The following is a 25697-nucleotide window of genomic DNA, read 5'->3' as shown; positions in this document are numbered from 1 at the left end:
TATAGATCTGTAAACACATTTGCTCTTGTTCCATAAATCATTGTTAATATTGTTAATGTGTATATAATTAAAGCAGATCTTGCACTGGAAAAAAAAGGATGTTTATTACATCAGATTCCATTGCCCCATTCCAAAACACCATGTTCTACCTCTAAAGGAGATTGGAGATACTTCAGAGCTTCTTGGCCCCTGCCCTAAGGATTGCCCTTTATTCTAAGGATCATTAAATCACCTGCTGCTTTGTGTAAGTCTTCTTTAAGGTGGGTTAGTTTAAACTTTTTATTACCTGATGTTATAATCAGATGCTGCCTTTAATTCAAGGAATGCTTTAATTTAAATGGTTATGTTTTGACTTTTTTTTGGTCAAGACTTTAATTGTATGCTACTAGGGACATAAAAAACTGACAATTTGAGGTTGACAGTATGGAGAACACTTAGAGACCTAACTCTTAAAGGTCAGAATTGCTATGTTACAATTTTTTCATGGTGAATCTTGATTATGACAGTTCCCTGTGTTTATAAAGCTGCTCAGGGCACTTTCTATACTTGTTTTCACCATATGACACAGGCTAAAATAATCCAGTGAAATCTATTTTATGGATAGATTTTGCCAGTATATTACAATTTATAGCATTTCTTTCCTACAGCTGGAATAATCCATTCTTCATAGAGAAGAAAATATAGATAGAACATTCCTTAAAGGGGATGCATACTGTTTATCTATATATTTATTTATTTTTGTGTTCAGGGGTACGAAATAAATCTGAAAGGTATATTTCTTTTTAGTCATGTAAAAAAAGAAATGGCTTATATAAATTATTCATATTAGGCACTTGCAGCTAGTAAATGGTACATATGAACTATTGCAAGAATATATAGAAGATCAGTTAATAAACTTACACTTATTAAAAAAAAAAAAAATACTTCCAGGTAAGGTTTCATCATTTATTATCAGTTTCATTGCATTTGTCATTTTTTTTAATCTTCAGTTAATTTACTTATTTTCAATAGAAATATGAGAGTTGGAATTGCAACATACCGTACACATCTTCTTTTTCCCTGAGTTTCCAGTTGACCTGTCGTGTGAAGGAGAATGCAGATGCCAAACTCCATTGAAGTCTCTGGTAGTCTGGGCTTGTTTATTTTTTTCTGACATTTTTCAGGAACAATATGAATATTTTTGATTAAAAAGGACATGGGTATTCTTGACACTGCCATTGGAGGAAACATCTACCAATTAAACAAAAACAGAAAACATTATGCAAGAGGCAGGCATTTTATTGATGGCTTGATGGGCAAAATAAAAATACACTTTTTTTTTAATTACCTAGGGGGGTGCCTTTGACCTGAATGTCGTACACTTTTTGATACTTCAGCAAAAGTCACATTAAGGACTTGTTTACACTTGCGTAGTAACACGCATTAAAGCACCTACTTCTTTAACATGCATTTTTTGTGTTTCTCATGTTTTTTTGAAACTTTAATGGCTTGGCCCTCTGTGTGTTTATGTTAGTTTTCTATTTGTTTTAAAGGGTAAGTGGTGTCCAATGTGAAGTGATGATGAGGCAGTTGCCAGATCTGAGGCGAGGTTAGGTGTTGGTGTGGTATACGGTGTTTTTGCTGGCTCAGTAGTACCATTGGTTTAGTAGATACCCCACTGTGCAGTTTCCTGCCTCCGTTAATTCCCCACTAGGGATGAGCTTCGTGTTCGAGTCGAACGTACGTTCGACTCGAACATTGGCTGTTCGTGCGTTCGGCGAATTCCGAACGTTTTGGCCGTTCGCGTCAAAATTCGAGTGACGCGCGCGCGGACCATAATGCACTGCGTTGGCGCAGTGCATTGCTGCCCGATGATTGGCCAAGCATGCACTGTGACCCCACATGCTTGGCCAATCGCAGCGCCGGCAGCGAGGAGAGCCATGATTGGCCACAGGCATCCTGCCTGTGGCCAATCATAGCTCAGGCTGTGTAGTGCACGCCCCACACTATATAAGGCCGCCTTTGAGGCGGCCTCGTGTAGTGTGTTACTTAGCATCTGAAGCAGTGAGTGTTCTGTGTACCTTCAACACAGTACACACCAATCGTTTTTGGCTGATTTCTTATCTTGCTGCTGTGTAGTGGTTGTTGTCTGTGCCCTGACTGCAGTATACACCACTATATTCACCTCGCCTATATAACTAGTGATCTAGCTTTAACCACTTAACGACTGCCCATTGCCAATTAACGGCTTCAGGGCGGTTGTTTAACTCTGAGAGGCCGTTAATTAACGGCCTCCCAGAATTCTGCTCTCGCGTGCCCCGAGGTGTGCGCACTCGAGAGCATCCGTGACCGCCGGGTCGCATCATGGATCACGGTAAACGGCCGCTCATAGCGGCCGTTTACCACGTGATTGCTCCGTCAAATGACGGAGTGATCACTTGGAAACAAACCGGCGTCATGTTATGACGCCGGTTCCTCCCTCCCCTCTCTGTACCGATTGGTACAGCGGAGGGGAAAGAGATCGGTGTCAGCAGCGATGTGGGCTGCATCTGCAGTGCCCACATCGCTGCTCACCGAATTTAACCCCTCAATTTCCTGCCAATACTCTGCAATACCAGTGCATACTCTGCAGTACCCTGCCATTACTCTGCAGTACCCCGCCATTACTCTGCAGTACCCCGCCATTACTCTGCAGTGCAGTACCCTGCCATTACTCTGCAGTACCCTGCCATTACTCTGCAGTACCCCCCATTACTCTGCAGTAACCCCCATTACTCTGCAGTACCCCCCAATACTCTGCAGTACCCTGCCATTACTCTGCAGTACCCCCCATTACTCTGCAGTAACCCCCATTACTCTGCAGTAACCCCCATTACTCTGCAGTACCCCCCAATACTCTGCAGTACCCCCCAATACTCTGCAGTACCCGCCATTACTCTGCAGTACCCGCCATTACTCTGCAGTACCCCCAATACTCTGCAGTACCCTGCCATTACTCTGTAGTACCCCCCAATACTCTGCAGTACCCTGCTATTACTCTGTAGTACCCCGCCAATACCCCGCCAATACTCTGTAATACCCTGCCATAAATTGCCATACCCAGCCATACTCAGAGATACCCAGCCATACTCGGTGATACCCTGAAATACCCAGCCATAGACGCCCCCCACTCCTCACCGCCCTCCGGTGCTTCTACCAACTCGCCAGTACGATCAAAGCCAGAATCTTTTTTTTTTTTTTTATTTCAGGCTTCCCAGCCTAGAGGTGAGATGTGGGGTCATATTGACCCCCAGATTTCACTGTAAAGAGGACCTGTCACCCCATATTCCTATTACAAGGGATGTTTACATTTCTTGTAATAGGAATAAAAGTGATCAAAAATATATTTTTGGGGAAAAAAATGTCAAACTAAAATAAATAAAGTAAAATGAACAATAAAAAAATAAAATAAAAATTAAAGCGCCCATGTCCCCATGTGCTCGCATGTGCCACACATGTGAGGTATCGCCGAGAATGTTAGAGCGAGAGCAATAATTCTAGTCCTAGACCTCCTCTGCAACTCAAAACATGTAACCAGTAAAAAAAAAATTAAAGCGTCGCCTATGGGGATTTTTTAAGTAGCGACGTTTGGCGCCATTCCACGGGCATGTGCAATTTTGAAGAGTGACATGTTTGATATCTATTTACTCAGCATAACTTCATCTTTCACTTTATGCAAACATTGGGCTAACAAGTGGTTAATAATAGAGCTTGCAGTCAGTAGTGTTAGGAGATAGTGCGTGCTGTCTGCGTGCTCTGTACCCAGTACATACCGCTATAATATAGGGCAGGCCCCTACTTTCAAACATCCAACTTACAAACATCTCCTACTTGCAAACGCAAGGAGACAGCAGCAAGTGAGATGAAAAAAGATGGACGACAAAACAAATTATACAGGGGTGATAACCCTTCCCTATGTTTTCCAAAAAGCTTAAAGATAGTTTTTTTGACTGGAGCTACACTTTAAAAATTTACTGGTTGAAAATGACAAACAGATTCAACTTAACACAACAAACCTACACAGTCCCTGTCTTGTTTGCACCGCCTGTATACTGCTGTTCTGAGTATATAGGGCCTGGGGGCCACACGCATTTCCTTTTTTTAATATGGGTACGGGGTTCCCCTTAATATGCGTACAAGACCCAAATAGGCTGGTAATGGGCAGGGAGGGCTACCCATGCCATGTTTCTCAATGATTTTCAACCATATTGCAGGAACCAGATATAACATTAAAACCGCAAGCAGTTTTAAATGGTGTTATTTCCGTTTAATGTCATTTTGTGCAGGGACTGTTCTAAACACGGGAAACACGTGGCACTTCACAGGCATACTACAGACACCCCCCAGGCACCATATTTAAAGGAATATTTCACTTTTTTTTTTTCACTTTAATCGTCACTAAAATCAGTGCTCCCGCCAAAACGGCCGTTTTTAAAACTTTTTTTTGCAGTGACCCATGTCCCCTGAGGCAGGAGGCAGGTCCCCAAACCCTTTTTAGGACACTATCTTGCATATTAGCCGTTAAAATTAGCACTTTCCAATTCGAACGTTCGAGTCCCATAGACTTCAATGGGGTTCTAACGTTCGTACCGAACGCGGGGGTCGTTCGCAAGTTCTGGTGCGAACCGAACCGGGGGGTGTTCGGCTCATCCCTATTCCCCACTTGTTTTCCTGAGTAGTACCCCCTAAGGGGTGCTGGGGGGTGGTAATGTACTACTGAAAGGGGGTACTACTGAGCAGATGGGGTTATGGGGAATGTACTATTGTGCAAGGGGATACTACTGAGCAGGGTTATGGAAAAAAAATATTACTTAGAGGAGTACAACTGAGCATGTGGGTATACTACTAATCAATGGGGGGGGGGGTAAAGTGCCACTGAGCTGGGGGGGTGGGGATTATTACTGAGGGGAATATATTACTGGGGATGGGTTGGGTACTACCAAGTTGATAAAATCTTAAGCAGGGGATCTACTAAAACGGGGGACTATTAAGTTGGGGAACTGCTGAGCAGGAGATCTACTGAGCCGAGAAATGCATGAACTCGAGATCTGCTAAGCAGGGTACTAATAAGCCAGGAAACTGATTAGTGGAGGTACTACTAAGCCACCAAAAACACCAAACTGAAAAAAACATCAACACCTAACAACTTATTTATCATCATTTCCCCTTTAAACAAATAGAAAACCAACACACAGGGCATATGCCAAGTTTTATTAAAGCTTAATTAAGCCTTCACAAAAGCATCAAAAACACATCAAAACTCATGTTAAAGCGGAAGGCCCTTTAGTGTGTTACTAATAAACGCAAATGTAAACCAGCCCTAAACAAGGCTTGGTATCCTCCCAGTGTTGAGGCCATGTGGCTCAGTTTGGAACAGGAGGGATGAGGAATGGGCTTGCTGTTTTTCCTTTTCCTGGCCAGTCAGGCCTGTACAATAGTCTGGTATGAATTTTTTTCGGGAATCCCACACCATTTTGTTTGGATGGGGTACTTTTAAAATCCTATCAAGCATAAGGGTGTGGCTTGGCGATTGAGGTGGACCTATTTTTTTCAAAATCCACACTAGACCCTTTTCCAGGCTATTAGTCTGATGGTAGTAAATGAGGGGACAGTGTGTGTGCAGTTTCCCCATCCTGAAACATACCAGGCTACATACCCCTGCAGAAAAACACTCAAAAAACTACATGGGGTCCCCCAAAAATCTATACCAGACTTTTATTCTAGATAGGGGTCTAATATGAATTTTTAAGGGGTATCCCACCCAAAAAAAACAATGAACACGGCAATGTATGTCATGAAAACGTTCTTCAGTTGCACTCCAATAACTGCTGAATGTCAACAAACTGGCAGGAGATGCTGAGTGATGTTACTGACCAAAAATGGTTTACAATGAGAAACATGAAACACGCTGGGGGAGTGGGGAGTTGTCATTTAGTGGCAGTAGAAATAACTCAAACTGTTAGATTTCAAATCAATCTCATTAGCGATCTGAACCTTAAGCTCATCCTTAGTGCAAAGTGCAGCAAACTATAGCAACTAGAATTCCTCTTCCATTTAGCTGGCTATAATTAGGAGAAATATGCTAAAGCAGGGGTCTCAAACTGGTGGCCCTCCAGCTGTTGCAAAACTACAAGTCCCATGAGGCATTGCAAGGCTGACAGTTACAAGCATGACTCCCACATGCAGAGGCATGATGGGACTTGTAGTTTTGCAACAGCTGGAGGGGCGCTAGTTTGAGACCCCTGGGCTAAAGGTTATGTTACTGGCATCAATGTTCATTGCACTGCTTTCTATTTGAGCCATCTGGAGCAATTAGTAAAGTCAGCTAAAAACCTGCAATATTCAGAAATTTGGAGATTTCCTCTAATTTCCAGCATGTGAAGGGAACTTACCCCAATGAGACACAGACATAAAAACAAATGGGGGGGGGGGGGGGATAACCCCGCCCAACTCTATCCAAAAACTGAAAAAAATATGACTGTATACATTTGTAATAAAGAGAATCTATTATATTGTAAAGTACAGCACAACTTACAGAATGCAACTGTCAGACTGGAATATGCACTGTGCAGGGTAGTCAGTGTAGTGCCCCTGTAAATTGGTGGTCAGTGGTGAGGTGCTCACATAAATCAGTGGACAGTGTTATGCCCCTTATATTATTGGTCACTAGAGAAGTGCACCCTTATATTGGAGATCAGTATACTGTGTCCTTACATTGGTGGTCAGGTGAGAAGTGTCCCCTTGCAGCGGTCATTGGTGTAATATCTCCTTATGTTGGTGGTTAGTGCAATGTCCGCTTACAATAGCGGTTGGTGGTAACGGTAACCTTCAAATTATATTCATTTTATAAGTGATGCACTATTTTCATTTTTATAAAAATATTTATTGAAAAAAATAGTTTTTATTTAAGGCCTAATTTAGAATCTGAAAGTCCTTGTTATAAATACTTTCAGCTCTATTCAGTAACTAGCAAAAGTTTGCCGTCACTAAAAAAGGTGGAATTTATAAATTTCTGTTGTTCAAACATTTTCTCTCTAATGAATGATATGATAATATTATGGTCAAACGAAGGGGATAGCTGGCATACCAGCGAGTAAAAAACAGTGGTTAAGGCATTTCGGTGATGAGCCTTGATCACAGGTACAGTGATCAAGGCTCATCGCCGAAATGCATTAGCTAGTGTTTTTTACTCACTGGTATGTGACAATAAAGAATTGAAAGGATTTACAGAGTTGCCAGCTGTGCCCTTCGTTTGACCATTTTGTTTATTGGTGTTTGAGAGCACGCCTCAGCTTGAGTTCCCGGAATACAGCTTCCATTTATTACTGATACGCCATAGCTCCACTGTTGTAAACAATTCACCTGTCTTGTGATATGACAATATTATGAGGATTAATAACACTTAGTACTCTGGATTGAAAAAGAATAATACTACTCTATACAACGTGTACGCATGCTTTTGAGATACATTTGAAAGTGTCCCTTTGTCTTGATGTCTGTCATATATAAGCAATATTTAATCAGCATGCCATTTTTTTTTTTTTGCTTTAAAGCATTACATAGTTAGTAAGATTGAATAAAGACACCAGTCCAACCTGAGTGAGTGTCTACAATTGTTCCTATCCCTGTACATCGCAAACTCACATTTGTCCCTACCCTCAAGGAGCCCACAATCCAAGGTCCCCATTCATATATTAGGGCCAACTTTGGACAGAAGTCAATTAACCTACCAGCATGTCTTTGGAGTGTGGAAGTACCTGGAGGAAACCCACACAGGCACAGGGAGAACATTCAAACTCCAGGATTGTAGTGTCATGGTTGGGATTCAAAGCAGCGTCACTTTATACTGCTAGGTGAGAGTGCTACCCACTACACCACTGTGCTGCTGCATTGTTAAACTCAAATTAAAATCTTTATATATTGCAGTTTAGCAAATCTTAGATTGTGTGACTGCATTTGTTTTTTCACCTGGTGATCCAACCAGTAAGTCTATAATTTTTCAACTTCCTTTAATAATAATAATAATAATAATAGCATTAGCCATGGCTGTTACTGTCACTGAAGGCTGATATGTGCATAATATTTTATAGTATTTTCTTTTTAAATCAATTATATTGAATATGAAATAACTATGTATGCTTATAAACGGTATTTGAAAAACTGGTTATATTATGATGAAGATCCTTTAAAGTAGAACTGAAGGCTCAACTTTCTTTTTGCCGGCTGTGTCCCATTGGGGAGCGTTCCTTTAACTTGCAGTCACCAAGGTCACCAGAACTAGTGTCTCCTTTGCAAAATGTTCTCTCTATTCCTGTCCTGGCGACAATTCAAAATTTGGCATTTTCATTCAATTTGATGATAACAAATACCAGGACAAATACTGTAGATATGGTGAATCTCTGTATTGATATAATGATGAAAAAAGACAGGATAATTTTGTCTCCATTATGCTTTAAATGATAGATTTTAGCAAGTGGCTGTTTGCTAGAGTAAAAAAAAGCAACAAATAAGCACACATTGTTTCCCTTTTAAACGAATCACACCCCTAAAGACCATAAACTTTTCATCTGGTTCTCTTTACTACAATCCCTATTAATCAATATATACCAAGATGCTGTTCTATAAATATATAAATATATTATATATATATATACACTAAAAGTATTGGTTGGGATGCCTGCCTTTACATGCACATGAAGTTTAATGGCATCCCAGTCTTAGTCCGTAGTGTTTAATATTGAGTTTGCCCACCCTTTGCAGCTATAATAGCTTCAATTTTTTTAGGAAGGCTGTATGCTGTCCACAAGGTTTAGGAATGTGTCTATGGGAATGTTTGATCAGTCTTCCAGAAGTGCCTTTGTGAGGTCAAGCACCGATGTGGACGAGAAGGCCTAGCTCCCAGTCTCTGCTCTAATTCATCCCAAAGGTGTTCTATCGGGTTGAGGTCAGGACATTGTGCAGGCCAATCAAGTTCCTCAAGTTCCCCACAGGCTGACATACACTCTCTGGACGAACACAAATTTGGTAATAAGCGACCACTCCCCATCTCGCTGGATATTGCTGCTAGGACGAATTGAATATGCATCCTTTCCTTTAAACAGTGGTGAGATACTGACCATATAATTATGGATAATTTTTTTCTCTTCCCTAAAGCATAGGAATTGTATGTTACTGTATACTTTTATCGTATCCAATACTGTGTGAAGAGAAAATTATAGGAATCTTATTTTACTGTCTACATTTATCTTATCCAATTCTCTGTGAAGGGTAGATTAGTATTTAATAACTGTCCCACATTATTGTGAAGCCGTTTGTGGGTGAAGGGGTCAGGATCTCACCTTGTGCTTATAGAGGTCTTGTGTGGTCTGCACTGAACTGTCTGCTGCCAGGTCGATGTCTCATTCTAAAATAAGTGAACATGCAATGCTCGTGGTCTATACTCTGGTTTAAGGGGGGGGGGGGGGGGGTTAGGTTTAGCTATTGGCAAAGTCAATATGTTGATCCATAGTTGGGTCTGTTAGCTTCAGCAGTGACACGTCTAGGCTTGATGATACCCGATTATGGTCATAAAAATGATCTGTCCATAATGACCATGTGGCTGTGTGTCTCTCTTTGGTGCCTTTACATGTTGCAATCCATTAGTTTGCTTCTCTAATCTCATTTACCTTGCGTATCCAGTCCTTCCTGTTTGGTACCTGTGTCTTCTTCCAATAAGTTGCCACGTTTAGCAGATGGGGTAGTGCAATTTTTTTGTAACTGCTGATTGGTATGGGAGGGATATGCAAGAGAAAATGTATCGGTGAAAGGGGGACATCTATCCCCAGTAATTCCTTGACTTGGTTTTTAATGTCTTGCCAGAAAGGTGTAATCAGTGGGCAGTCCCACCACAAGTGTAACAGGGTTCCACGGCCTCCACATCCCTGCAAGCACAACTCAGAGCCCCTAGGGTATATCCATGCCAAAGCGGCCGGGACCCTGTACCAGCATGATAGCAATTTATTTTATTTAGTCTCCTGCATTTTAGAATCTGCGGAGCTGGAGTGGGTGAGCTGATAAAGATATGTCAGTTGAGGCCCTGTAAAGGCCTGTTCTAGGTCTCTGTCAGGTCACCTGAGACCAGGGGACAGATGCACTCCGTAGGAGTCGGAAGTGCACCTCTAGGTAGTGGATCTTAGGACTGACTGCTGCGGATTGTACCCAGAGAGATTCAGGACACAGGTCTACTGGATCACTAACCCAGATCCCAGTGGGAGCTAGAGCATAGATTCCCCAGGGTTCGGCATCTAAGAGCCAGCAGGTGTTCGCCAGAGCCTCCAGTGGGAAGGATGGACTTCGCTGCCATCTGGCTCCAGGTCGCTGCCTCTAGGGTCTCACAGCTCACGCTCACAGTAGACTACAGGAGAAGGAAGCAGCAGACTGGAACAACAAGGATAGTAAAGGGATAAGGCAGAGGTCAGGGCAACAAGCAGACAGGAACAACAGAGTACACACCAAAGGTTCAGGGTCACAGGCAGACAGGGATGGTCGGGGACATGCCAAAAGGTCAAGGTCACAAGCAGACAGGAATCGTTGAGAACAAGCCAAGGTCGGTAACAGAGACAAACGTAGAGCAAACGGCAAGCAGGAAACAGCATGCCAAACACACAGTGAATACACAATGGTTGAACAGCACCGCTGGCTTGCAGTGCACAGGTTAATATAGGGTTCCCTGATAGGGCCTGGGGTGGAGCCATGCTTAGAGGAGAGGTTATAAAAACCACCAGGTGGAAGTGGCTGGTCTCTTAGTCTGAACACATGAGGAGAGGTAAGCAAACAGAGGAGGATTACTGCATAACCATGACAGTCTCTCTCCCAGGTGTGGATAAAGATGGGTTTGGAGGCCAAGGCCGAATTTCCCAGTAATAAATAAAGTTCTCTGACCATTCAGGGGATTGGTTCCTCTGCTATGGATAAGTCCTCAAAATGATTGAGTGATGTGATGTCTCTTATGGAACTGCCGTGAGTCTTGAAAAAGTTGTGTTAACTGTCTATACCTCCAGAAATTCATCTGCGGTCTCCCAGGTCTGGGGAATCATTTTGCCATCCTTCAGCAATTTTCCACAACTGCCATTCCTGTCGCCTACCCAAGCTCCAAAGAAGCCTGCGTGTTCCCCATGGGGAAACCAGAGAATCCCTCCCAGAGGTGCCAGTGGGGACACAAGGGGGGCCTAGTCCAGTACCCAATTGAGACGGTTCCACGTTTTGAGCGTAGAGCTCGTCAAAGGAGACGTATCTGCTGACAGCCCCCTGTGTTCCCGCGTGAGCCACAGGGCATATGATAAGTTTCTCCCTGCCATGCACTTCTCCATGGAAACCCAGGGCTTAGGCTGGTCATGGAAGCACCAGTTTAGAATCCTCTGAAGTGCAATACCCTGGTAGTATCTGAGTAGGTCTGGAACTCCCAGACCTCCAGAGCACTTCAGGATTCTCAGAGCTACACACGATTTCCGTGAGTTCCTTATAAAATTGATGAGCATACTGGACAGTTGGGCAAAGAAAGTTCTGGGTAGGGATATAGGGAGAATTTGCATGTAAAACAGTATCCTAGGGAGGGCATTCATTTTTATTATGTTTACCCTTCCTAACCATGTAAAGGCAGTTTTTGTCCAGTTTTGTAGATCTTGTGTGACAGCAATTATTAGTCTGGGGAAATTTGTTGTGTACATGTCATATCTGTTATTGGTCTGTTAGTTGTATGCCTAGGTAGCGTAGGGAGGTCTTGGCCCATGTGAAGGTAAATGTGTCTTTTAGGCTATCTGTCAAGGCTGGGGAAGTGTATGGGCAGTATTTCAGATTTTGTGTAGTTAATTTAAGTTCCTCCATCAGGACTGGCAATGAGACCAGGGGGTTCGTTAAGTGAAAGAGTATGTCATCAGCTTAGGCTGAAGGTTTGTGTTCTATGTTGCCCACTTTCAGGCCTTTAATATCTGTGTTCGCCCTCACCCTTCTCAGTAGGGGCTCAGGGGTCAGAGCAAAGAGAAGGGGCGAGAGAGGACACCCCTCTCTCGTGCCATTCCTGATTGCAAATTTGGGTGAAAAGATGCCATTAACTTTGACCTGCGCTCTAGGCCCTGTATAAAGGGCCAGTATCCAAGCTAGCATATTGGAGCCTATCCCTAGTGTACTCAGGACCTCCCACAGGTAGGACCAATCAATACAGTTGAAAGGCTTTTCGGCATCAGAGGTTAATCTCTATTCTTAGCCCAGTGTATAAGCTGAATTGCCCGTATGGAGTTGCCTCTAGCCTCACGTCCTGTGATGGAATCAGTTTGGTTGGGGTGTACTACTTGGGGTATAAGGTGTTTCAGTCTATTTGCTAAGATGTTGGCCAGTATTTTTACGTCTGTGTTCAGTAGGGATATGGGACGATAACTCTGTGGAGCAGTGGGGTCTTTATCTTCTTTTGGTATAACTGATATGTGTGCTAATAGGGCCTCTGGGGGAACGTTGCCAACTTTGGCCAAGGAGTTGAAGTATCTAAACATAGGGCTCACGAGTGTCGGAGTCAATTTTTTATAATATGCTTTAGTGAACCCATCTGGGCATGGGCTTTTCCCATTGTGCAGTGATTTGATGGTGGATTCTATTTCTTTGGTAGTGAATGGGGTTTCCAAGTCTGTTTGTTGGTCTGCAGTCAGGGTCGGCAGTCCATTGTCGGACAGGTATTTGTGGATTTTAATCAGTCTGTCTGCTTTAGCATCTGGGGTCATATTGGCATCTAAGTTGTAAAGGTCAGCGTAGTATTCGCGGAACCTTGAAGCCATCTTGGAGCACTGAAACATAATTTCCCTGGAGGGGGAAACGAGTTTATGTATTTGCGTCTGGACTCGTTTCACTTGTAGAGCTCTTACTAACATACGGCTGCATTTGTTGCCATGCTCATAGTACCTGTGGGACAGGTATCTCAGCTGCCACCGCGCCTGTCGTCCCAGCAGGCACGAGAACAGCTCTCTAAGTTCAGTCAGTTCCCTTAAAGCTTTGGGGTCTCCTTTGCTTTGTGCTTAAGTTCCACTTGTTGGAGTGCAGAAAAAACTCTATTGTAGTCTGCCTGCTGTTCCCTTTTTAATCTGATGCCTTGGGCATCCCCTCGTATCACAGCTTTGTGGCATTCCCTGATCATGCCTTCGCTAAGGCCTTCAGTAGTGTTTTTACAGAAATAGTTTTTCAATGCTTCCGAGATCTTTGATTCTACTCCCTATGGGTGCCTGAGGGTAGGGCGAGGGTTACAGTTATCAGGGCATAGTTATCAGGGCATAGTCCGATATGGTAATACTTTCAATGGACAAACCCCGTAGGAGCCCCAAAGTGGGGCGGTCTACATATAGCAGGTCTATCTGGGTGTACACCTTATGCACCATGGAAAAGTAGCTGTAGTCCCTGCCTGTGGGGTGGAGAACTCTCCAACTATCAACTAAACCTGCGGTCTGAAGGGATTTGCGGAAGTGTTTAAGGAAGGCATGTGAGTGCATGAGAATGCATCTAGTGAGGGGGTCAGGGCTCACATTAAAACCACCTCTTAGTATTAAAGTGCCCTCCCGGAACTTCACCAGGTGTTCCAGGATTGCGTCAATGAAGGTCAGGTGATTTGAGTTAGGGGTGTAGATAGTTTCAAAGATGTATTTTGTACCTGCGATGGTCCCTTTTAGAAAACCATATCATCCCTGAGGGCCGACCAAGTTACTTGTGTGTTGGAAAGGGCAGTTTTTGTGGATGGCTATTGCAGTGCCTTTGGACTTACTAACTGGGGAGGTACTGATGTAACATTGGTTATGGAGGTGTGTGGGCAGTTTAGGCTTTGATTGGTGTGTGAAGAGTGTCTCCTGTAGCAAGACAACCTGTGCCTTCAGTTTCTTCAGCTCCTACAATTATTTTCTATGCTTACAGGAGGAGCAAAGACCATGAACATTATGCGAGATTACCTTGATATCAGCCATGGTGGTATGGTTTTGTTGACTAGCATCGATGCCTGTGGCATGGTCCGGTGCAGGCCGTGAAGATCCAGGTGTGTCCTGTTAGAGTGAGGTATAAGGAGAAGGGGAGACAAGGAGATAGGGAGAGGCTAGGAAAGGAGAAGTGATAACAATAAAAAAACAAGCACAGCGAACCAAACAACGGTTCAAATTAACTACAGTCTAAGCCGGTGGAGCTCCCCCTAACATAGGGCGCTCACCAAGTCCAGGCCTGTTATCCCAAATGGGATCTAAACCCATATATGGGTGGCCTACAGGGGGGGGTCATGGGTCAGCATGAAAGAAGGTAGGAGGGATGGTCTGCTCCGCTTCCACAGCATAATGTCAGTTCTGGAACACCGGATGTCCTGGAAGTGGTTCAAAGATAAAAAATGAAAAAGGGGGGAGGGGATTGCGAGAGAATGGGTGAGTCCCACAGGGTTAGGGCTTTATATATAAGGTCTCAGGGATAGTGCCAAAATGGAGTAAGTGAACCGCTAGTTTAAGTTCATGGCAGTCTATCAGGGCCGTCTAAGCTCACTGCTTGTTCCATGTTAGGTCTTGGGTGTCAGGCCCCTAGGTACATGCCCGGCCATGTGTCCCTTTGTGGGTTGGCATTAGGGACCCAGCTCAGTTCGAAGAAAAAGATGGAGTTTAGGTTCTGGGTTGGGTCCTCAGTCTCTCAGTGTGGAGGGACCAGGTGAAGTGTCCATATCTTGATGGTGGCGGCTACGTCTGCGACTGCGGCATTGCGACACAGGTATCCAGGGTTGGAGGAGTCAGGTGGTTAGGAAGCCCCCTACCTCTGAGACTCTGCACCAATCTGGGAAGTTCACTGTGCCCAGTCCAAGGATTGAAAGAAAGTGAGGGAGGTCATCTCTGATGCATAGTGTGGCCGAGCAGCCATCTTTGGTCGCCTTGGTTGGCTTCTTGAAGGGCCATCAAAAGAGTCTTTAGAGCCCGGCACTGCATGAGTGTGTGCCTGGAAATGTCCTGATAGAAAAAGAGGTGGGCACCATCGAAATCAAAAAAGGCCCTGTTGTGCATCTTTTGCATGATAGGCTCTTTAAGGGTGTATTTGTGAAATTTGCATATAATGTCTCTCGGGTTGTCTGCATCCTGAGAAGGAGATTCCAGGGCTCAATGGGCTCGATCAATCTCGATGGTCACTGTCAGGAAGTTCCAGGATTTCCTTGAATATGCCCTGTAATGAAGGTATAATATCTTTGAGTGCAGTGGCTTCAGGCAGGCCACGGATGAAAATATTTGCACTTCTACTACGGTTTTCAAAATCATCAAGTTGGGACAGTAATGACTCCAGCTTCTGATTCTGGGCAGTACATCTCATCTGCAGGGCTGCTATAGTGGGGGGGGCTTCATCTATTCTTTGTTCCAGTGTCTCTACCCTTGTGCCTAGCTGTGTGGTATCCTCCTTAAGCTGGGAAATTTCCTCTTTAAAAGCTTTTTCACCCTGGTTGTGAACCTCTCTAGGTCTCCCCTGGTAGGTAGAGACCATATTTGGCGCTTTATGTCCCCATCTTCCATGAGGTCTGCTATGTCTGGCAGTGGACCAAGGGGAGGCCCAGGGGGACAGAGTCACTCACCGATCCAGGCAATGGCTGCAGTGAAGTTGCTAGTGGTGCAGGCTGTATCATGCTGCTTAGAGGTTTTGCTGGTTGACGCCATCTTGAATTTTTATGGGGCCTTGCCGCGGGTCCCCAGGGAAAAACATTTCCAGCTGCCCCTGATGGGATTTATCAGCCCCGTGTCTTGCGATCTGTTCCGCAGACATGTCCTGAGCCCTTTTTTAGGATCAGGATCGCCGATGTGCTGCTGCTATAGCTTCGGTGTGAGCCAAGCTGGGACCAGACACATCCTCACTGCTCCATGTTCAGGACACACCCCCAATAATGTGTTTTTTAACTTCAGGCGCTATTACCGCAAACCTTTTTTTTTTTTTTCATAATCATATGGGCTACAATTGAGTTATTTGTCAAATATTAAGGAAAATCATTTTATTGCCGCATTGATGTCTTTGGTAGGGTGTATGAAATATTAATCACCAGAAAGTCCGGTTCTGTATGAAGTTGTATAATTATACTTGTAAATTAATAAAAAATATTTACTTATTAAATTTATTGGGAGATATTTATATGTTGGTAAGAATTCCCCATAGATTAACGAACTCAGGAAATTATTGTGGTATGTTACTGATTGTCTGAACAAAGTTAACATTTTTACTGTAAGGTTGGAGGCACTGTGCAAAACACTAGAATTTTATGTAATTCAAATTCCCCATATGTATTATTTATATTCCATACTACACTCACAACAAATAGGACAAAATAATAGAAAAAGTCAATGTGCATAACTATTCACCCCCCTCCCCCTAAAGTTAGTACTTTGTAGAGCCAACTTTTGCGGCTATCACAGCTCCAAGTCGCTTTGGCTAAGTCTCTATGAGCTTGCCATATCTTATCACTGGGGAATTTCGTGGGTCCCGTGATCTGCTGCTACTGGTCGTACTGGTGAGCCGGTCTCCTGTTTTGTTAACATGATGTATATTTTGCTGTGTTTGTTTCCATCCTACCATATTCATCTATTTTATAGATTCCCCTCCTGAAGAAGCATTTTTTGACTGCTAAACCGGTAGAGGAATTCTGTCACGCCACCTCTCAACATAAACCTTACGGGGAAACCCTGATAGTTATTGTTTGGTTGCGGTGGATATGTTTTTAATTCTTTGATTGTTTATATGCTCTATATAACTTTTTGATTGTTATTAAAAATTATTTTTATATTCATTTTTCATTACTTTCGATTGACCTTTATTATTAAGTACCGAGATAGTCCACAAACCTCCTATAAATCTTGTAGGTTTCGATACACCAGGTACAGCCTCAGCAACTGTCTGGGTGGTCCTATAACCTGTTGTCTTTAAAAATTATCATGATGATGGTACTTGTATGTATGTCTTTTTGAACTTATGTTTATCTGAGGCCTGAAACTCACTTTATTGTTATTGTCTGAACAAAGTTAAAATTTTTACTGTGCAAAACACTATAATTTTATGTAATTCAAATTCCCCATATGTATTATTTAGATTCCAAACTACACTCACAACAAATAGGACTAGTGATGGACGAACTTCCGACGGGACGTTTCGCGAAAGCGAAATGCGAACGGACCCAAACGTTCGCGAAACCGAACGTTCGCCGCGGGCCCCATTGACTTCAATGGGAGGCGAACTTTGCAAACCTTCATGTCGAATTTGCGGCCACGTGGTAATTATTAGGGGGTAAAACGTAGTCCCACCATCTGGACAATGACATAATACATGTATGAGGTGAATTTGGGATCGATAACTACAAGCATTTTTATTTTATTTGGGAAATTGTTCTAACAATTCAGGACTATGGAGCTAATGAAGGCAATGGAGGAGAGGGAAGGTCAGGGACCAGGGTAGGCAAAGAAGAGGGTGCAGGAGATGATCACCAGCAGCGTGACATACCGGAATGACACATGCACCGTGATAGAGGCATCTGACAGCAGCACCGTAATACAGAGCACTGACAGCAGCACCGTGACATACAGCGCTGACAGCAGCACCGTGACATACAGCGCTGACAGCAGCACCGTGACATACAGCGCTGACAGCAGCACCGTGACATACAGCGCTGACAGCAGCACCGTGACATACAGCGCTGACAGCAGCACCGTGACATACAGCGCTGACAGCAGCACCGTGACATACAGCGCTGACAGCAGCACCGTGACATACAGCGCTGACAGCAGCACCGTGACATACAGCGCTGACAGCAGCACCGTGACATACAGCGCTGACAGCAGCACCGTGACATACAGCGCTGACAGCAGCACCGTGACATACAGCACTGACAGCAGCACCGTAAGCAGCCCCAGGAGGAAGTCAGCACAGCACAGGGATGGTGTGATCCCCTCATAATAAGAACCCCCAGGAGGAAGTCAGCACAGCACAGGGATAGTGTGATCCCTTCATAATAAGAACCCCCAGGAGGAAGTCAGCACAGCACAGGGATATCATAAGCAGCCCCAGTAGAAATATGACACCGCTCAACCTCTTCAAAGAGGAGGGTAGGGGCATATAGTACGGTGTGCTTTTTTGGGTCAAGGAAGTGAGCCAAATGAATTAAGAAGGTCTGTGTGCTTGATTAAAAAAATAGTTTATAGACATATACATGGTCTACTGGTCACATGTGTTGAATTCCTCCGAGATCCATGCCTCATTCATTTTTAGAAATGTGAGGTAGTTAACACTGTGGTGAGCTAGGCGAGTACGCTTATCGGTCACAATCCCCCCTGCTGCGCTGAACGTCCTTTCGGACAGGACACTGGATGAGGGGCAAGCCAACAGTTCGATTGCAAATTGGGCAAGCTCTGGCCAGAGGTCAAGCCTGCCCACCCAGTAGTCTAGGGGTTCATCACTCCTCAGAGCGTCCACATCGGCCGTTAACCCAATGTAGTCGGACACCTGACGGTCTAGGCGTTCCCTGATGCTGGATCCGGATGACACCTGTCGATGGGTCGGCTGAAAGAATGACCTCATATCCGAAGTCACCAACACATCTTCAAACCGGCCTCTTCTTGCAGGCGCTGTTGGATTGGTACCCGCAAATCCTTCTCTGGGAGTGGGAATTGCTCCTCTGCCAGCGCACGCAAAAGCAGAATGCAGCATTTCTCGAAGCAAGGCCTGGAAGTGCTGCATTCTGACAGCCCTCTGCGACGGCGGTAACATTTCCGCCATTTTGTGTTTGTACCGGGGGTCTAAGTACGTTGCCACCCAGTACTGGTCCTTGACCCTCATGCTTTTTATACGGGGGTCCCTATTAAAACACTGGAGCATGAAGGCCCCCATTTGCACTAAAGTGGAAGCGGTGTGGTGGCCTGGCTCCTGCTCATCATCCAGGATAATGTCGTCCTCTTCATTCTCCTCTCCCCATCCTCGCACAACAGGGATCCCAGAAAGGTTTAAAGCATGCTCTTCTTGCTCCTGCTCATCCGCCCCGGCACCATCCTCCTCTGACTCCTCATCAGACTCCTGTTGTTGACTTGTCTCAGATAGAGTAGCCCCCCCTGGGAATTCATCCAGCATTGCGACTTCCTCATCTTCCCGCTCCTGCTCCTCCACAGCCTGATCAATGACACGACGCAATGCACGCTCCAGAAAGAAGGCATAAGGTACCATGTCACTGATGGCGCCATGGCTGCGACTGACCAGTTTGGTGATCTCCTCAAATGGCCGCAGAAGTCTGCATGTGTCGCGCATGAGCAGCCACTGGCGCGGTGAAAAAAAACCCAGCTCCCCAGAACCGTTTCTTTCGCAGAGTTCATACAGGTAGACGTTAACTGCACGTTTCTGCTGGAGCAGCCTATCAAGCATATAGAAGGTTGAGTTCCATCGCGTCGGGCAATCGCAAATAAGACGTCTGACCGGCAGATGGTGTCGCCGCTGAATGTCAGCAAGGCGAGCCATGGCCGTGTAAGATCTTCTGAAATGGGCCGAGATTTTCCTTGCCTGCCGCAAGATGTCCTGGACCCCAGGGTATTTGACAAGGAATCGCTGCACGACCAAGTTTAAGACGTGTGCCATGCACGGCACGTGCGTGATTTTGCCCTGTTTCAATGCGCTAAGCAGATTGGCACCGTTGTCACACACCACTTTACCAACTGTCAAATTGAGCGGTGTTAGCCACTCATCTGCCTGTGAACGCAAAGCTGAAAGGAGTGCCGGGCCAGTGTGGCTCTTTGCTTCCAGGCACAACAGACGCAGCACGGCATGGCAACGTCTCACCTGGCATGTGGAATAGGTTCTGGGGAGCTTGGGCGGTGCAGTGGAAGAGACGCTAGCAGCGGAAAAGGAGGAGGCAGCTGAGGAGGAGAGGGAGGAGGATGGAGTAGGAGGAGGAGAAGAAGAGTCAGGCCTGCATGCAATCCGTGGCGGTAAAACCAAATCTACACGGGTGCCACGGGTTACATGCTTGACGGCCGTCAGAAGGTTCACCCAGTGGGCAGTAAAACTGATATACCTTCCCTGCCCGTGTTTGCTAGACCACGTGTCTGTGGTCAGATGTATCTTGGCACCGACACTGTGTGCCAGAGATACATTCACTTGCCGCTGAACATGGCCATATAGCTCTGGGATGCCCTTCTCTGAGAAATACTTCCTTCCTGGGACCTTCCATTGTGGTGTTCCAATGGCCACAAATTTGCGAAAGGCCTCCGAGTCCACCAGTTTATATGGCAGTAGTTGGCGGGCTATGAGTTCTGACAAGCCAGCCGCCAACCGTTGGGCAAGAGGGTTATCCGGCGTCATCATTTTTTTACGCTCAAACATTAGGCCCACGGAAGCCTGCCTTTTTGCAGAAAAATGTGAGCTTGGCGTGATGGAAGGTGGAGTGGAGGACAATTGTGAGGAGAGAGGAGAAGGAGAAGTAGAAGACGAGGCTGGACGGTGAGAGCCTGCAGTGTGGCTTTGTGTGTTCCGTTGCTCCCACTGGGCTCGGTGATGGCTGCTCATGTGCCTTCTTAAGGCGGTCGTCCCTAGGTGAGTATTGGGCTTACCGCGACTAACGCGTTGACTGCAAAGATTGCAGATGGCAACGCTATTGTCAGCAGCGGACACGTTAAAAAAAGCCCACACTGCGGAGCCATGTGCCGGTGTCCTGGGAGCGCCAGATGTGACCGTACATGGTCGATGACTCGCTCCTGATACATTTGCAGTCTGCTTTGTCCCTGCTGTGCAATGTAAGTCATTGCTGCTTCTCCTCCCTATCTGCTGGTCCATATCTCCCTCTGAACTCCCCTCCTCTTCCTCTCTTGTGGGCACCCACGTGACATCACTAGACACGTCATCATCAACGTCACCTTCCCCACCGCTATAAGTAGAGTAGGCAGCAACACCGGGGACCAACCTCCTCCTTGGGCTGATCTGGGTACTGGCGTCAGACTGCTGAGTAGCGCTTGTTGCTACCTCCTCTTCCTGATCCAATACCAAGAGTGGCTGCGCATCAGAAATGTCCTCTTGATATGGATCGGAAAATAATTCCAGTGACTCAAGCGGAAGGTATGTGGTGGTGGTGGTGGTGGTCGTGTTGTTGGTGGTAGTGTCTTTGGGGGTGCACATAGCAGAGAGTGAAGAAGAGGGTGCAGATCGAGAGGATGAGGAGGGTGCAGAAGAGTAAGGCTGAGCGAGCCACTCAACCAAGTCTGGTGCATCCTTTAAAGTAATTGAACGCACCTTCTGCAACTTCCCACTTTGGCTCAAGCCTGTTGCTCCTGCCCTACCCCTACCACCCCTGCGGAAGGGCCTGCCTCTTCCTCTGCCTGTCATTTTTTAAATGACCCTGTGACAAAACTCTTAGTCCCTATACCGATGAAGGACTGCTGCAGTATAGGGCAGCGGTCAGCAGTGGTGCACGTCAACCCTATCTATTGTGGACCGATAGCGGTCCTTACAGAACAGCAGACTGTACCGCACTCAAGCCTATGTACCGTAGCACCCTATACCAAGTTACCAGTCCTTATAAGAACTTTTGTGGACCAAGCAGGTTGTGTATTAGTGTTTAGCAGACTGTACGTCAGTCCCTATACCGCTGAAGGACTGCTGCAGTATAGGGCAGCGGTCAGCAGTGGTGCACGTCAACCCTATCTATTGTGGACCGATAGCGGTCCTTACAGAACAGCAGACTGTACCGCACTCAAGCCTATGTACCGTAGCACCCTATACCAAGTTACCAGTCCTTATAAGAACTTTTGTGGAACAAGCAGGTTGTGTGTTAGTGATTAGCAGACTGTACGTCAGTCCCTATACCGCTGAAGGACTGCTGCAGTATAGGTGAGCGGTCAGCAGTGGTGCACGTCAACCCTATCTATTGTGGACCTATAGCGGTCCTTACAGAACAGCAGACTGTACCGCACTCAAGCCTATGTACCGTAGCACCCTATACCAAGTTACCAGTCCTTATAAGAACTTTTGTGGACCAAGCAGGTTGTGTATTAGTGTTTAGCAGACTGTACGTCAGTCCCTATACCGCTGAAGGACTGCTGCAGTATAGGTGAGCGGTCAGCAGTGGTGCACGTCAACCCTATCTATTGTGGACCGATAGCGGTCCTTACAGAACAGCAGACTGTACCGCACTCAAGCCTATGTACCGTAGCACCCTATACCAAGTTACCAGTCCTTATAAGAACTTTTGTGGACCAAGCAGGTTGTGTATTAGTGTTTAGCAGACTGTACGTCAGTCCCTATACCGCTGAAGGACTGCTGCAGTATAGGGCAGCGGTCAGCAGTGGTGCACGTCAACCCTATCTATTGTGGACCGATAGCGGTCCTTACAGAACAGCAGACTGTACCGCACTCAAGCCTATGTACCGTAGCACCCTATACCAAGTTACCAGTCCTTATAAGAACTTTTGTGGAACAAGCAGGTTGTGTGTTAGTGATTAGCAGACTGTACGTCAGTCCCTATACCGCTGAAGGACTGCTGCAGTATAGGTGAGCGGTCAGCAGTGGTGCACGTCAACCCTATCTATTGTGGACCGATAGCGGTCCTTACAGAACAGCAGACTGTACCGCACTCAAGCCTATGTACCGTAGCACCCTATACCAAGTTACCAGTCCTTATAAGAACTTTTGTGGACCAAGCAGGTTGTGTATTAGTGTTTAGCAGACTGTACGTCAGTCCCTATACCGCTGAAGGACTGCTGCAGTATAGGGCAGCGGTCAGCAGTGGTGCACGTCAACCCTATCTATTGTGGACCGATAGCGGTCCTTACAGAACAGCAGACTGTACCGCACTCAAGCCTATGTACCGTAGCACCCTATACCAAGTTACCAGTCCTTATAAGAACTTTTGTGGACCAAGCAGGTTGTGTATTAGTGTTTAGCAGACTGTACGTCAGTCCCTATACCGCTGAAGGACTGCTGCAGTATAGGGCAGCGGTCAGCAGTGGTGCACGTCAACCCTATCTATTGTGGACCGATAGCGGTCCTTACAGAACAGCAGACTGTACCGCACTCAAGCCTATGTACCGTAGCACCCTATACCAAGTTACCAGTCCTTATAAGAACTTTTGTGGAACAAGCAGGTTGTGTGTTAGTGATTAGCAGACTGTACGTCAGTCCCTATACCGCTGAAGGACTGCTGCAGTATAGGTGAGCGGTCAGCAGTGGTGCACGTCAACCCTATCTATTGTGGACCGATAGCGGTCCTTACAGAACAGCAGACTGTACCGCACTCAAGCCTATGTACCGTAGCACCCTATACCAAGTTACCAGTCCTTATAAGAACTTTTGTGGACCAAGCAGGTTGTGTATTAGTGTTTAGCAGACTGTACGTCAGTCCCTATACCGCTGAAGGACTGCTGCAGTATAGGGCAGCGGTCAGCAGTGGTGCACGTCAACCCTATCTATTGTGGACCGATAGCGGTCCTTACAGAACAGCAGACTGTACCGCACTCAAGCCTATGTACCGTAGCACCCTATACCAAGTTACCAGTCCTTATAAGAACTTTTGTGGAACAAGCAGGTTGTGTGTTAGTGATTAGCAGACTGTACGTCAGTCCCTATACCGCTGAAGGACTGCTGCAGTATAGGGCAGCGGTCAGCAGTGGTGCACGTCAACCCTATCTATTGTGGACCGATAGCGGTCCTTACAGAACAGCAGACTGTACCGCACTCAAGCCTATGTACCGTAGCACCCTATACCAAGTTACCAGTCCTTATAAGAACTTTTGTGGAACAAGTGAGTTGTGAATGTTTAGCAGACTGCAGCAGAAGGGCAGCAGTCAAGTATAATATCCTTTCTATATTTGGAAGAAAGAATATTATACATGTACAAGCCTATTACTGTACCACTGATACCAGTCCTGAAAAGAACCTTTGTGGAACTAATAATAACAGCAAGTCTTTAAAATTACCCTCACTGCCTGACAACACTGCTTCCTTCCTGTCCCTATACAAATTGGCAAAAAAAGAGAACGATTAGTGGTTACTGGAACAGCTCTTTTGTGGACCTTGATAGTAACAGCTAATGATGATGATGATGATGATGATGATGAAAGACTAATCTGGCTGTCCCTGTAGCATACACCGTCCTTTCCCTTTCTCTAAACTAACAAAAGACACTCAGGCTGCTGCAAGAATCAGCAGCACAGCAAACCTATCAACACCTAACACCTATACCAGTCCTGAAAAGAACTTTTGTGTACCAAATAGCTAGTGGTTTATCTCTCCCTACTCCACACAGGAACCTGTCCCTATCGTAACAGAAGAAAGAATGTAAAATGGCCACCGGATCGGGTGTATTTATAGGTTAGGGGGAATGTACAAGTGTCCATGTGCTGTCATGTCTCAATTGGCTGTCCTGTATCACATGATAAACGTGTCACCAAAGGTTAAAGTTCTTGTATACATTAAACACGTAAGTCCGCCGCGGCGAACGACGGAAAAAGGCGTTCGAACGTGCGGACCGCGAATGTCGGAAATTCGCCGCGAAACGACCGCCGGGCGAACCGTTCGGCCATCACTAAATAGGACAAAATAATAGAAAAAGTCAATGTGCATAACTATCCACCCCCCTAAAGTCAGTACTTTGTAGAGCCAACTTTTGCGGCTATCACAGCTCCAAGTCGCTTTGTCTAAGTCTCTATGAGCTTGCCATATCTTACCACTGGGATTTTTGCCCATTCCTCCTTGAAAAACTGCTCCGGCTCCTTCAAGTTGCGTGGTTTGTGTTTGTGAACAGCAATCTTTATGTCTGACGACAGATTTTCTATTGGATTGAGGTCTGGGCTTTGACTAGGCCATTCTAACACATTTACATGCTTCCCCTTAAACCACTCAAGTGTTGCTTTAGCAGCGTGTTTGGGGTCATTGTCCTGCTGGAAGGTGAACCTCCATCCTAGCCTCAAATCACACACAGAGTGGTATAGGTTTTGCTCAAATATATCCCTGTATTTAGCAACATTCATCTTTCCTTAAACTCTGACCAGTTTCTCAGTCCCAACTGCTGAAAAACATCCCCACAGCATGATGCTGCCAATGATGGCCAAAAAGTGAAATTTTAGTCTCATCAGACCAGAGAACCTTCCTCCATATATTTTGGGAGTCTCCCACATGCCTTTTCACAAACTCAAAACGTGCCATTTTGCTGAAAGTAATGGCTTTCTTTTGGCCACTCTGCCATAAAGCCCAACTCTATGGGGCGTATGGCTTATTGTCGTCCTATGTATAGATACTCCAGTCTCTGCTGTGGAACTCTGCAGCTCCCCCAGGGTTAACTTAGGTCTCTGGGCTGCCTCTCTGATTAATGCCCTCCTTGCCCGGTTCGTGAGTTTTGGTGTGCGCCTGTCTCTTAGCAGGTTTGCTGTTGTGCCATGCTCTTTTCATTTGGTTATGATAGATTTGATGGTGTTCCTAAGGATCATCAAAGATTTGGATTTTTTTTATAACCTAACCCTGACTTCTGAAATTGAACCATCAGAAGGACAGCGCATCAGAGAGACTCATAGGTTGATGTAAAAAGCATAAAGACAATTTATTAAATGAGAAAGATAAAAGACTCAATAAAGGACGTTTGATCCTCCTGGGATCTTGAAACCTTTACATCAGTCAATCACGACAATAAAACAACAGTTGCTTGATGACAAATT

The sequence above is a fragment of the Lithobates pipiens genome, unplaced genomic scaffold, assembly GCF_037356315.1.
Source record: "Lithobates pipiens isolate NorthernLeopardFrog02 unplaced genomic scaffold, aLitPip1_a1.2 Scaffold_18, whole genome shotgun sequence".
Classification (NCBI taxonomy): domain Eukaryota; kingdom Metazoa; phylum Chordata; class Amphibia; order Anura; family Ranidae; genus Lithobates; species Lithobates pipiens.
Note: the sequence above shows the minus strand (reverse complement) of the source record.